We start from the raw sequence: 14,550 nt of genomic DNA on the forward strand, positions 1-14,550 counted from the left end.
AGGCCTTCACAGCTCCCACGACTCTGACTTCACTTGACTCTTTTCCGACCTATTTTACTCACTTTGAACCAAAAGACAGGCTTGGATGGGATGTCTTGGCTGGTGCAGATAGACATAGCTTCACAGCCAGCTACACCTAAGAGAAAGCAGGGTAACTAATGGTTTTGCCAACAATTACATGTAATTTATCAGGTCTAGGAAGAGCCATCTATAACAGGCAGCTGCAGGAGCAGGTAACATTTAGTTCGCTCCTTGACAAGAAAGAGATGATAGTAATAACATGGAAACAAGAAATATAAATGCACACAGTAAAAATAAATCACCCAAGTGGGATAAAACACAAGGAAATTGTCTGTGGTGGAGATTCAAACTCACAATACTTAAGGCACAACCAGTTATTGGGAGCTCTCTTGATCTAAAGATACTTTGCCTTCTTTGGCAAAGATACTTCAAAACCTTCACAGGCCCTGGTGGGTTTTGCTTGCCCATACGCAGCGAGGGGCAGAGGCAATGGGACCCCCTGGGAATGCACTTGCAATGCCCGCTTCACGCTCCCAATGCAAAGTTCAAGGCACTCTGTAGGTGGGAGAGATTCCCCTTGCCAGCATCCCAGAGCGATGGGCTCGGCAGGACAGCACTTTTCCCTTTGAGATAATATTTAGGGGAAATAGGATAACTGCATTTTTGTAAAAAGGGCAGTGTTGAAATTCCGCTGTGCTAGCCTTGCCTTGCCCAGGGCAAGTAATTTTTTTGACAGGTGAATAAAATATCATTAGTTTCTCCACTGTCATCAATCATCAAAGTGAAGGCTGGGCGAGTAACCTCTCCAGACAGTCCTGGGGACTGCATTAGCCCCTGGTTTCTAAAGAAGCAGAGAGGGGCCGAGCTGGGAGGCTCCCTTTATATCTAAATGCATGGGAGGCAGACAGCTAAAAACCTCTCCCCAACTTTGACTTTTTTCCCTAAGTGTTAGAAGCTGACAACAGCATAGAAATGGAGATTTCACGTTGTCACTCCAGCCTTGCCCAGCTATTTGTGGCCAGGTAGCCCAAGCTGGGCTATATATTGTATTGGGGCATTGCTGAGGGCGGAGGCATAAGTTAAGGAGAGAGAATGACAAATCTGAAGCTTTTGTCTAAAGGTCACACACTTGATGCTTCTTTCGCATTTGTGTGAGTTAATTTACTTTAAAAAAAAAAAAAAAGAAAAAATCTTCACAACAAAGAAAAATGAACAGAAATCTGTCCCTCAGCCTGCCATGGCCATGAACTTCCAAAGCTATTGTGATTTCAATAGAAGAATAGGAGACACTGCCATCGAAAATGCCATTGATATTGTAACAGATCATTGCCTAAATAGACCATAACAGCCCCCATTTCAATGGTTACTGAGAAACGCATTAACCCCTTCCCGTCTGAGCGCCTGCACAATCTCTGTGTGACACATCAAAGGAGACACACCAGATAGTAAGAATTTCACACCCTTTTTCTGCCTCTGTCAGCTCCTCTGAGCTTCCCCGTCCCTTTCCTTTTCCACACCGCATCAGAGCTAACCGCAAGGGCAAATCCTTTTAAGCGCAGGCAGAAAACCTGGGGTTAGCGCATTGTCTCACCCCCCCCAGCCCCGGTCCCCAAACCACCCAGGAGAAGGCAGAGCCTTCCCCAAAGATCTCGGGCTCAGTGGCAGTTGAAGTGCCAACACTTTACAAAAAGTATATATATATTTTTATATGTTTTAATTCCCAGTGGACCAAGCCCCAAACCCTTCCAACACTGAAAGGTCTTTTGAGGAAAAATTAAAAAACAAAACAAAACAAAAACAGTAATACTTTTTTGAACTATGGCTCTTCTCTTCCAGACCCAGGGACGCTATTGCAGTAGACCCCCATTAAGCTCCTCTTTGAGGTTGCTTGTTTAGCTTGTTCTTAAACACTTTGCCATATCCCACCACTGGGACCTCCTGAAATATTAAGCTAAACATCTTTCAAAAATGCGTCATGCCTCACTGTCACCTTGATTTACAGATCCTGGGGAGGCAAAGAATGAAAACAGGTTTCTTTGGAAAAAAGGATTATTTCCTTAAAGCTCCACATTAATTGAATCTCAATCCTTTAATTCTTTACTAATTGAATCTGGGACCACGTTTGCCATTACATAGCACAGGACAGATGCCAGGCTAACCGGTGCTGGCTACGCAGAGCATCCTCCTGCCTTTCCTGCGCCACGCTCTGGGCAAACACCGCTCTGGATTTGTGACATACTTTCAATTCTTTTCAGGCATGTACATATAGGTGTTACCTATATATATGTACAACTATAAATAAAGCATGCAAAAGCCCCTAATTTCCCCTCTCCTTCAGTTGTTCATCTTGAGTTTCTCCAGGCTGATTTTTTCCTACTAAATGCTACCCTGTTATACTCCAGCTGTTTGCTGTTTCATGAGTTTCAAAGCTCCTTGCTACAGTCCCGCAGTCTCTTCGCCAGAGGAATGCAAGTAAGAAACACACAAGAAGTGCCCCAGCTTTCCACGGGGCGAGGGCACCTGGCCCTGAGCCGGGACCCTTCTCGCTGCTGGAAGCCGATGGTCGTGGTCCCGAGTCCCTGCTCAGCCATTTGCCACCCAAAAAGCACCATGGGGCCACTGGCCACACAGGTACGGCGACCTTTCCTGGGGCTTCCAGCTGTTACCAGACAGCTTTGAATTAAGAGATAATTGCAAAAGGTAAATACACTTTTGAGTGAGTCCTGCAGGAATGGAGGTCCTGGGGAGGACATCCCTTGGATCGAGGCTTCATTAATCCTAATGAAAGGACCAAGGGTTCATTAATCCTGCACAACTCAAGTTCCTTGGGGCCTCCCGGGGAGCTCCTCAGCTCCTTCTGACACCCCAGGGAGAAACCCACCCTGTGTGGAGCCTCCGGCAAGGACCCAGGCACGTGCCCCACAGGGGCTGCTAGGGGCTGCTCTTTGCAGCCAGGCGCAGCTGGACCAGTGGCTGCTTCGGGAGGTGCTGCAGGAGCAGCAAGGATGCTCTCGGTGCCTGGCATGGACAAATGCAGCACCGAGACAGGCAGGGATGCTCTCAGTGCCTGGCATGGACAAATGCAGCACCGAGACAGGCAGGGATGCTCTCGGTGCCTGGCATGGACAAATGCAGCACCGAGACAGGCAGGGATGCTCTCGGTGCCTGGCACCAGCAAACGCAGGGCAGCACCCGCGCTTCAGCCCGCTTTGCTGCTAAGGTCTGAGCAAGGTTGAGAAGACACCAATTAGGACATTATTTGCTTCTCGCTTCTGGGGAGAAGGTGGCTGTATTTTCATTTCAATACCATTATGAGCCTTAATTACTTTTACTTTCCCAGAAAATTCAGAGGCAAATAGCCATAACAGCCTCCCCTCTCTGCAAACAAAAAGGCAACCGTTTCAGAGAGTTGCCACAAAATGACTCCTATAACCCCCTGTCCTGTTTCATAGAGGCCTTTGGGAGAGCCCAGCACAATGAGAAATAAAGCTACACTTTGCAGGGCTTCAGTGGCAATTTCCTCCCCATATGTTTCTCAAGACACTCTCTTAATTTAGTTTGCCTATAGTGAATTCTGTCATTATTCCAAACATCCATTCTCATGACCTAGTCTTACAGCATATCACCACCAAGTATCTTTTTTTGGCTATACAATCTCCCTGGGGAACTGAAAATTGTCTCCGTCTGCAGCACAACTATGCTGGGGAGCAGCCTGGAAAACAGATCCGAGATTATTCCTTTCTGTGTCAGTCATTTAAGCCTCTTTGTGTTAAAGTTGACATTTGTCTCGATGCTGTCTCAATAGGCCCCGCTGGCTGGGTTTCATTCAGCGCTTTGAGCCGGGGGGAGAACTTGCCTCTTGTTTTACTTTCAGGCCATTATTGTGCCAAAGCGTGAAGGGAGGGAGCTGAATAACCACAAACAGGTGAGGCGGGGAGAGGCTTTCTGTCTCCGCTCTCAGCTTGTGAGAGCTGAGCTCTTTGGATGCCTTTCAAAGCCAGGAGAAGCCAAAAGCAATAATCCCCACCATGGGAGCAGGCAGGAAGGAAGGGTATCTGGTGTTGGCCAGAGATGTCCCAGCGCAGGGGAAGCGCATTCCCGCGCGGTGACATCGTGGTGAGCCAGGGCAGCCTCGGCGGGGCCAGAAACGCAAAATTTGAAAAACGTCCAAGCTCCACACCCACCTTGACTGGAGCTGCAGAGCAGCGGGGCGGCGAGGGAGGCTTTTTAAGTCTACGCACGTGAAACGGCTGCGAAGAGTAAGGGGTCTTTTCATTAGCCACCGCTGCCTCTGCCTGCCCCAGTTAACAACCTGTAGGTGTCAGATGTAGGCTTTTTGGCAAACCACAACCATTTGTCTTCCCTTCTCCTCCCCACCCCTTGCTTTCATTTAATCAGCCTTGCAAAAAGAGCTATTATTTTCGCCTGACCTTCACACGACTGCAGGCTGGCTGGCAGTGGGGGGGTGCCAACGAGAAGTGCCGGGAGCATCCTTCATGCGGGGATCGGATGTGGAGCTCCTGCCACGTGCCTGCTGCTCGTGGCCTTGCCTTCATCATGCTGTGCTTTCATATGCCTGTCTTCAGCACCAAGCCAAGAAGGTGGCATTTTCCTGAGGCATCCCAAAAGTGTCCTCTCCAGACTGTAACCGGAGCCTCTCAGAGGTCCCTAGGAGCCGGAAAAGCACACGCATGCTCTTGAAGGCAGACAGGATCAACTGTTACTCTCCCCCCTATTCCATTTACCCTGGAATTTCAGCGATGGCTGCAGGAGGAAGGTTTGGCTCATGCAGTCACCCTGTTGAAGAAGGTTCTCCAAGGCATAGCAAAGCATGCAGCAAAGCACCCCGCCTTCGGAGAAGCACAATTAGGCACCTGTAGTAACACTCCACCAATATCTGCATCCCTGCCCTGGGTGGTGTCCCGGCTCCATCCCAGCCCACACTCCCTCACTTCAGGCTCCACGTCCTGGGGAAGTATAAGATGTTACGCCAGCACCGCTCTGTAAAGAGAGGGAACAAGAGCGCGTTGTTTAGTAGCATCAGGCTTTAGCCCCCGCAATTGTGTGAGCTAATCAGCAGTATTACATGCATGTCTCTCATGCAACTTCAGACATCTCACCCCAAAAGCTCCTGTAACAAGGGATTAGAGAAGAGGCTGGGGAAGTTAAAAACTCTCCACTGGAAACTTGTTTCAAGATGTTTACAGCCAGCTCCTGTTCATAAAAGGCGTTGCTTTGTCCGTGCTTTACCTCGCGAGCCCGAGGACTGTGCGTGCTCGGGACGTGCTGCTGAACAGCAAACACCGCTGCCCCGCTTTCACCAAACAGCCCTGCAAAGATAAAAGCAGCCAGCAGGATCGTGGCAACCCAGGTTGAACCTGCGCCAGACTGAGGACAAAGCATCTGTACACATCTTGTTCTCTCATGGTAAAAGTCCTGGTTTAATTCAGACAGTCGCACAGGCATGCAGGATCCCTCGGCAGCAGCAACACCTCCCCCCAAAGCTTTGTGCAATGGAAACAAGCCCATTCCCTTTGAAATACCCAGGGGCCACAGTCACTGATTAGGGGTATTGGAAGCGATATGCCTGACTAGGCTCAAAGGCATACGCTCGCCCATCCCCAACCCAAAATCTAAGTATTGTATGAAGCGGAAGGAATATCCAGGACTTCAATGAAAAGGTGAACAACATTTTCAAAAAGGGGAAGAAAATATCAGCAGAAGCCATTCACATCATGGTGATACAACTTCCCTGTAGGAACCGTATGGGCGAACACCTGAAGGTTTGGTCCGAGCAGATAACCCAAGCAGCCCAGTGCCTATGCTGGCCCATGCAGGTCTTTGGAGGAAACCCAGAGTCTTTGCTCAGCATCGCTTCTGGTTACACTACAGATCCTAAGCCCTTGGGGATCCTTCTTCATCTCTTTCTCAGCTCCTCTTGTCTTGTCTTTTAGAGTTTAAGCTCTCTGGGACAGACCACCCATGGCACCCCAACCACCGGCACTCGCTGCATGGTTGCACTGTTCATCCATCCCATGAGCAGGCGCAAAAGGACACCAGCACTCCCAGCCAGGACTCCCGTGTCACGATCACAACGGGTTTGGAAATGTTTGTGGTAGAAATAGTGATTTCTATTCTCAGGGCCCACTTTGGACCGATACATGAAAGACGACTTTTCCCAGCCAACATTAGCTGGCAGAGCTGGTTCGTAATCAGCCAGGACAGATGGGAACACACAATGCCTTGAACCCAATCAAGAAAACATCCCAGGAATGCCTGTTAATGCAAACCTTTAGAGGGGTAAAACGGTCATTCAAATCGGAGCAGGATGATTGATTCCAACCTAAGAGAAAAGCACAAATCAAACTTATTCCTATCCAGGGGAAGAAAAAACCAGCTTGATCTGAAGCAAGGCTTGACAGCAGATGAATTCAAATTTTTTCAGCTTCCAAGATAAACTAATGCAATGGAAATCTGGATGCATAGGCACTGAGGAAAGCTGTATCAGTAAGTCCTGTTTGGATATTTTGCAAAACCAACTGAGGGGTTATATTCAAACTATCGTGGGCATTACTTTCCTCCTAGGAACCATTCTTTGCTTCCCTACTTTACCTGTAAACCACATTTACCCCCAGGTGTGTCACTGCAGTGGTAAATAAGAGCTGTCCCTTTGGAAGGGCTCATGCAGCAGCACCAGTTTGTGTGAGAGGTTACCTCCTGTTCTTAAAATTTCCCTCCAATGCAGAATTATAATCTCATGTGTCAGTATGCATTTTGGTTTATAAAACAGGCATGCAACACATCCAGAAGAAAAATTGCACCTGTCAAATGCCCTACCCCATGAAATAAACCTGTGCAATTTCACTTTTCACCTAGTAAATACCCAAGCGCTCTCCAGAGCGGCCCCTTCCAGTATTCAAATCTGTTTCCATTAATATTAGAAGTTAGGAGGGTTTGGGAGAAAAGGAAGGAATTGATTAAAAGCAGATGGTATTCATTATCTTGCTAATCACAGTCCTGCAAGGGTTTTTACAAAGAAAAAAGAGAAAGAAAAAGCAACATCAAGAAAAGGTCATGCTAGGACTTTTCAAATAAAACATTAGAAAAATAACACTTCCAAGGATTTACTCCCCTCTCATGAGAAAATCAGCTTGTTTCATATCACAGCTCAGCCACGCTGGGAAAATGTCTTTGTGATACAGACATCATTCTCACATTTTGTGCTGGGACTGCAAACCTTTGCTGAACGTCTGAGAAAAAACCTGTTGAAAGGGTCATTACCATGTGCACCGTCCCACAGCCTCCAGTGGCACTGCTGTACCTCCCAGCCTTTTTTTTTCCTAAAGGGAAGTCACAAATAAGCAAACAAAGCAAACAAAACCAAATAGAAATAAACAAATAAGCAGTTTATTGGCCAGAATCAGTATATTGGGGAAACCCAAGGATGGATTATGTTCAAGCTGACTGGCTGGACTTCATTCAGAACAATTTTCCTGGGAGGATTTTCGCTCTTGGTATCTGATCCTGCTCCCATTAAAGTCAACGAAAATGTTATTAACTGTCCATAGCACTGGGAAAGGGTGACATGCCTATAACAAAGGCCTTGGCACTTTTTCGTATTATAAAGTCTCCAGATTCAGAGGGGTCATATTCAGCTTTGCTTCAGGGCAGCAGAACAGGATGCCATTCACGAGGAGGCGGCTTGCGAAAGAAAATCCCAGTGGTATTTTTCAATTGCAGGAGCACAACCATTTGCTTGTTCACCACCGCACTCTCCTCTGGCTTTTCAAAATCCACCAACCCTTCACAAAAAATACCCAGAAAATGTGTTAAAGCAAATCTGTGGGTGCTCCTGCTCACCAGATGCCTCTGGGTAGCCAGGGCAGGGGGTACCGGTCCCCCCAAGGTAGCGGCATCTCAGGGTGGGTTCAGCAAAGACAGGATGCAAAATTCAGTTGGGACATGCTCAGCCTCTTGGAATGAGAGGCACTAGGAAACCACCAGCAGTTGTCACTGACAATAGACTTTATTCTTTTCCTATGATATTTTTTTAAAAATAGGAAGCGGTTTTATGACATGCGGCCAAAACGTTCCGCAAGTAGACATGGTGCTACATAAGCCAAAAAAGCTATGCACTGGTGAGATTTTGTGGTCTTCAGGCTGAGATTCCTAAGCAGCTATTTATATGATAATTTATTTTTTAAACCACAATGACTCAAGACTGCCCTGAATGGCAGCAGATTCATTGTTAACAGTCTTTCTGTGCCGTCTCACAAGGTACTAAATAGCTCAGAGATGACAGAGTCCCAAATATGCCTCAACACCACTCCTGCTCCCTGTCTGGGTATGTACAGCACATCTATGCTGATATTTAGGCTTGACCTAAGGTTTTCTTTCAACTACCCCCAGCTTCTCTTGCTGTCATTTTCTTACCCTCAGGTCAGTCCTTTTGCAAGGTGAGGGTCTTGCCTGCAACACATTTCATTTTCAAGATGAGGTGAAAAAGTGTGAAGGGGAAAGAGAGAAAGATAGATGTAGGTTTTGTTTGCAAGCACATGTACAAGCAACACAAGCAGACCTGTGAACAGTTAAACTTATGAAACCTAGTTTTCTGCAGCTTTTGCCTGTGGGTTTTCTGAGGGCAACTAACTGAGGTTGAGACTCACACTATGACCTTCTCCCCAAAGGGACCAACTTGAGTCGCTCTCCACCACTCTGCTACTTGTTTTTATGAAATTTAGAAAAGCTTTATCTCTCTGGGATATTGACCCATGTGTCAAACAGGGCTGGAATCAGGCAATTGTGTCAAAAGCTTTTCCTTTTTTGACCTAAGCACGATTTCTTATGAAACCAAATGAAAACCCCAAGGCCATTCCTTGGAGGAGGCAGCATGCTGTATCTTCACAGGGTTACAGCTGGTCTCTGCATCCCGCGTGCGTGCGGAGCTGCTGTATGTACGTTAGGAAAAGCGTGGCTGTGTAGAGCCCGCAATGCCCAGCAGCCAGGCTGCAGAAGTCAGTCCTCATTGCAGTGAAGAGCACCAGCAGCTGAGCACCACGTCGGGGCTTGGCTTTTATTGGGAAGTGGGTGGTCTGGGACGCAGGAGTTACCCGCACAGCTCCGGACCGGTGAGTCACTGCTCACACGGAGTGCTGGTCCAGCACCGCATTTAACACTTGTCTTTTCAGGCCCAAGCTTTGAGCGCTCCCTCCACAGGATAGAAATAAAACGAGAGCAAAGCTGAGGTGGCATGAGAAACATCAAGACGAAAATAAGTGACCGTAACATCTCCTCAAGGAGCTGTCATTTCCAACATCCCTGTGCAAGAGTCTGCTCCCCAGCCTCAGGGTTAAAGGCTGACCGTGCCCGCACCAGGGCATTGCAGGCAAGGGCTCACCATTCTCCTGAGCTTTTGTTTGCCCGTTATCTTGCCTGCAAGTCCAAGTCTCTGTGGTATTTGCAAGAGGAAAGCCAGAAAGCATGTATTTCTGGTTAACACTTATTAAATAAAAAGATCCCAGATAAAAGAAAGGAATACTGTACTAACGCTGACACTGCAGAAAGATAAACAGCAGCCTGGAGTCCTTCGGGGCTCTAAGTTATCTAGTTAAATAAAACGCCCCACCCCACATGCCGAGAACAAAGCGGGGTACGTGGTCACGGCGGGCTGCGTGGTGACCGCCCGGCAGTGAGCTCAGCCCGACACCCGGCCAAGAGAGACCACCACACCCAAGAGAAGCAAAACCCTCCAGGAAACATGATTCTCCTTCACATCAGTTTTTGGCTTAATAATTTTGTTTTATTTCCATTTAACTTCCTTGACCTGCAAGGAATGCTGCTGGGTTGATCTTCTGTTTGCCCAAAGCCACCAGCCAAAAGCTACCCCTTCTCTCTCACTCTTTTCTCCTCCATATGTGTGGATGTATTTAAAGAACAAAAAAAAACCCAACCCAAAATACCACAAGACATCTTTAATTTTAACTTCATTGTCAGCATCACGCACAGCTATTTTAGAAAAGCACGAGGAAATACCCTGCTCCTCATACCTTTGTCACTGGAGCCCATTTCCATCCCTCCCCAGCTGAACACCAGGAGCTGCCAGAGTCATACAATGAGCCGTGATCCTTTGGTGGAGCCAAAAACCGAGTCACCTCGGTAGAGGTAGAGGAAAGGCAAAACATCTCGGTAATGCTCCCAATCTGGCTGGGCTTTCAGGCTGCGGACAGGTGCCCGAGCTCAGTGAGCTCTTTGATGGCCCCAGCTGCAAACCTTTCCATGCATTAATCTTTCTCCCTCACCCAAGTCACTTGGCTGGTTTTGGACTAGATCTTTAAATAACAATCTTTTGGGCCAGGACCAAATATGGCAAAACTTCGGCCAAAAAGGCCAGCTTCTCAAAGGAAAGCCTGCTTGCCAGGATAGGTCATTGAGGGAGGAGGGACATTTATTCATTGTCCACAGCGGGGCCATTGAAATTTAGCCAAAGGGGGCTTCCTTGGTTGGAAAGATACCACCAACCAAAACAAATGCTGAACATATTCCTTGCAATATTTCTTAAATTTGGGGGTTTTTCTTTTTAAACAGGGTGATTTTGGGGCATGGGGGAGGTTTGCTGGCTGACGTCCTTGGGGACTTTAGCCCTGGGAATCCACCCGCGTTACTCCTGCACACGTGGCACAACATAACTGCATTACCCACACCGGGGGGAGAGCATCCCCAAGCCCCCAGTGCACAGAGCAAAGGAGTGACCATGGGAACTTCCAGCAGCTCCCTAGGCCTTGGGAGAATGGCTTTGCAGGAAAGGGCTCCAGCTGAGCACATGAGATTTTCCCCAAGACAAAATGCCTTTCTTCTTTTTTTTTTTTTTCCCCCTCCTCACTGAGTTGACAGGAAACTGTTTGCAAAACTAGAAATATCCCCTATGGAAAAGTCTGAAAGAATTCAAAAATAGTGAAACAGCTGCATTCTTTAAAAGTTACTGGAGTGGAATTTGATGGAAGGTAAGATCTTCTCCATAGTGTTTTCTAATGCCTTTAACAATTCAGTGGCAGAGATCTAATTTTCTGTTAAGTTCCACAAGGAGGTTATGAACAAAATCCATCGAGATAAAACCCACTGTTCAGCACTGTATGCTTAAGGTTTTTTTCTATCTTTCCTCCTAGATAATCAAACCTTCACCTAGATACTAAACTGCAGAGGTTTAGCTGTAATTTTAAGATAGAGCTCGCATACTGAAAGACATATCATGTCTCGAGCATATTCTGAAACATACTTTTAGGTATTAATTCTGTTATGAAAGCCCCCAAGTTTAGACGGAGCTGGCTCTGCACTTAAAACAGTTAATCACACTGACACACGTGAAAACTGCAGTGTACCTTCTCCAGGCATACAGCATCAGGAGCCTCTGACTACTAGTTTGCAAGCTGGACTCACAGGTTTGCTGGTCACTGGAGTAATTTAGGAGTTATCACCTCATTTTTGGAGATCGTATTTACAAAAGGATTGTTCGCGATCAGGCTACTTTTTGCCCTGATTTATTTTAATGCCAGAAGAGCACAGACCTGCTCTAGCTTGTCAATTCAGAAACCCTGTGTATAAGGGTGGGAGGGAATGGGGGGGCATGTTGTTTAGCAGCAAATGGACCCCATCCCTCAATACAAAATCATCTCCGTAACAAAGACAATGAAGCTTTTCTATAATCTGAGAGCAATGTAGTTTAACACCCTTTCAGAATAGCAGAAATGTAACACACCGCTAAAAATCAGTATAAATAAGCCCGTGTTACTATTCCTGAACAGGGGTGCAAGTGGTGCATAATTTGGCATTCTATAAGTTTCTAAGTCTCTATTTGAATTTCTTTTGACTTCTAATGACTGCCTGTGCCTGCAAACATACCCTACATTATTCATATGTGGACCGAGCACCAACCTAAGGTAGTTTATAACCAGGGGGAAAAGAGCTCAGCTTGAGCAACTGAAGTCATCCTTGGTTTGTCATCACAGGGAGCACAGCAATTACTTTAGATTTCACTAATGGCATGTCCCATGGAGCCAAAGGAATTGCTCCTAGGACTGGAAAAAACCCAAAACCCAAAAGCATGCAGCCCAGAAGTATCGTGTGCTGAATTGCTCAGAGACATGTCAAGATTGCAAACTGCTCAGCACAGCGGAAAACAGACACGCCACTGACACAGCGGTGCACAAGTTACCATCATGATGCACATTACTGTTTTGGTAGTCGATCTCCAACAGATGTTTGAGTTGGAAAGGCCATGGTGAGGATCAGCAGTCTGTGGTTCAGTGAAGTCCTGTAGCACCGGGAGCTCCCACTGCGATGGGCTGCAAATGCCGCTCTGACCTCCCTGGGCTGCCACTGCGCGCTCTGAGCGTGGGGATGCTGAGGTGGTGCGAGAGCCACTGGCAGTAACACAGCACAGCACCCGGCCCTGGCTGGGAAAGACGTTACTAGGAATTGTCTGAGTTAAATGGGAACCTTTGGGTCAGACCTTTGGGGAGAGCTTCTAACCTGCTCTTCCAAATGAAGTCACCGCAAGGTCCTGCAGCCTCTGAGGCAAGTCTCGCTGACAGACTTTCTCAGGACGACGACTGCCTTGATGAGTAATGTGCGTCAAAAGTAGTCAAGCCTGGCAGAGCGAGGACCAGCTGAATACTCACATAATTTAAATTGTAAATACAAGTATCTCACTGTTATTTACCTAGCAGATGAACACCACTCGGAGTGACTGGTGCAATCATAATATTTGGACACTGGCACTCCAAGTTCATGCATACGCATAACTGGCTCCTTTAATAAAGCTGAAGACTTTGACACACTCTCTTACCCTCCTTCTACAATCACTTGTGCTTACAGTAGTTTCTAGGATTATGCCCATACATATGCTTCCTAATTCATCCCATTAAGAAGGACACTACAGATGCCGCTGCTTTATTTTCATTGCCTTAAAGATACAGGCTGCACTGCTTGATGCCTGGCACAAGGAATATAATTGGTTTGAGATCATGTGAATCTAATGAGATTTCTTTCCTGAGTGTGCAGTAAAAATGCAGGTTTCCTGCCCACCTCACACTCCTTGGTACAGATGTTCTGGTTCCCTCACCATGTCACATCACCCAGGTCTGCAGGAGTGCCAAGGAGTGAGGTTAGTCCAATGAGGCAGGGGCAGCAAATTTATATGCTTTGTGATGGCAGATTTTTTGGTTCTTAAGACAATTGGTATGTTCACATAAATTAAAGGAGGAAAAAAAATTACAATGCAGCTCAGCATTAAAATATGAACCGTCAAGTTTTTGGAGGTTTGCTCAGCAACCCGAGCATGAGACCCGGCACACATGGCTAGCCCACGCTAACGGGAGAATTGCCGTAATCCATCAGAAATGGCAGCATATCACACTGGTGGGGCCATTGGTGCAGGGCAGTAAAGCAGGGGGTTAATGGGATCGGAGAGTCCTGCAGCAGCACTTTAAGCTCACAGCTATCTGAGTTCTTTGCTGCAGATAAGGTTTTATGTCTGTTCCTCCGAGAGGCTAACAGAGATGGAGAAGTGACTTGTCAAAGATCGTACAAAATATGTCTTGTACAGAACAAGGCATGAAACCAAGAATGGCTGATTGACAGTGCTGCAATGGCCCCAACAACACACTTGGGCCAAACCCTTCTTCCGGGAAGCTGAACCGAGCACAAATGCTTCATTTTCCAAGAGCAGCTCTCCTCCGAGCCTTGCATCTCCCAGGCAGGAAAGGCAGCCAGCTCCCTCTCCATGGAAACTTGAATACCCAAAGCAGTGCGAGCAGCTCTCCCCACAACCAAACACTTACTTACATGCAGAAAAACGTATTTTGCAAGTCTGCAGAGCAGTTTTGCATCATGAAATCTCTCCTATCACTAGGTTTTAGGGGTTCCAGTAGGAGCACAGACCTCACTGTCCAGGTGAAGATACATCCTGAACATTTTTCATGACCATTTCTGCAACACCAACACTGATCACGTAGCTGAGCGGCTTGGAAAGTCACACAGATACTTTGAGATGCTAACACAACACAAATAACACTTTTGTTGATCATTAGATCTATTGGGATTCACACACCAGTGCCCTGTACAGACACCCCAAGCAACAGCAGGGAACTCTAAATGAAAAACAAGCCGGGATCAACCCGCCTGAGTGCCCTGGGAGGACACAAGCTGGCGACCACAGACATTTCTAGGGGAGCACATCCCTCGCTGACTGCCATCTGGGAAAGCAGGAACTCTGTTTTACTTGACTGCTACTCAGGATTTTGTTTTCAAGAGAAACTGCAAGGCAGGATACAAACAATGACGCATTTGTTCCAGCCAAGCCTTGGGGCTGGCACCAGTAGGGCAGGAGGTGCTTGCAGCCAAGGAGCACAAACACCCAAGAGGGCACCAAGTAGCCCCGGCCGCTTGTCCCCGCGTTGTTCAGCATCCCAGGGCTGTGCGGTGGGGCAGACACCCTGGAGAACCCCCTCTGGGATGGGTTTCATGTTTTCAGGG

This window comes from Buteo buteo, chromosome 22 (assembly GCF_964188355.1).
Source record: "Buteo buteo chromosome 22, bButBut1.hap1.1, whole genome shotgun sequence".
Lineage (NCBI taxonomy): Eukaryota > Metazoa > Chordata > Aves > Accipitriformes > Accipitridae > Buteo > Buteo buteo.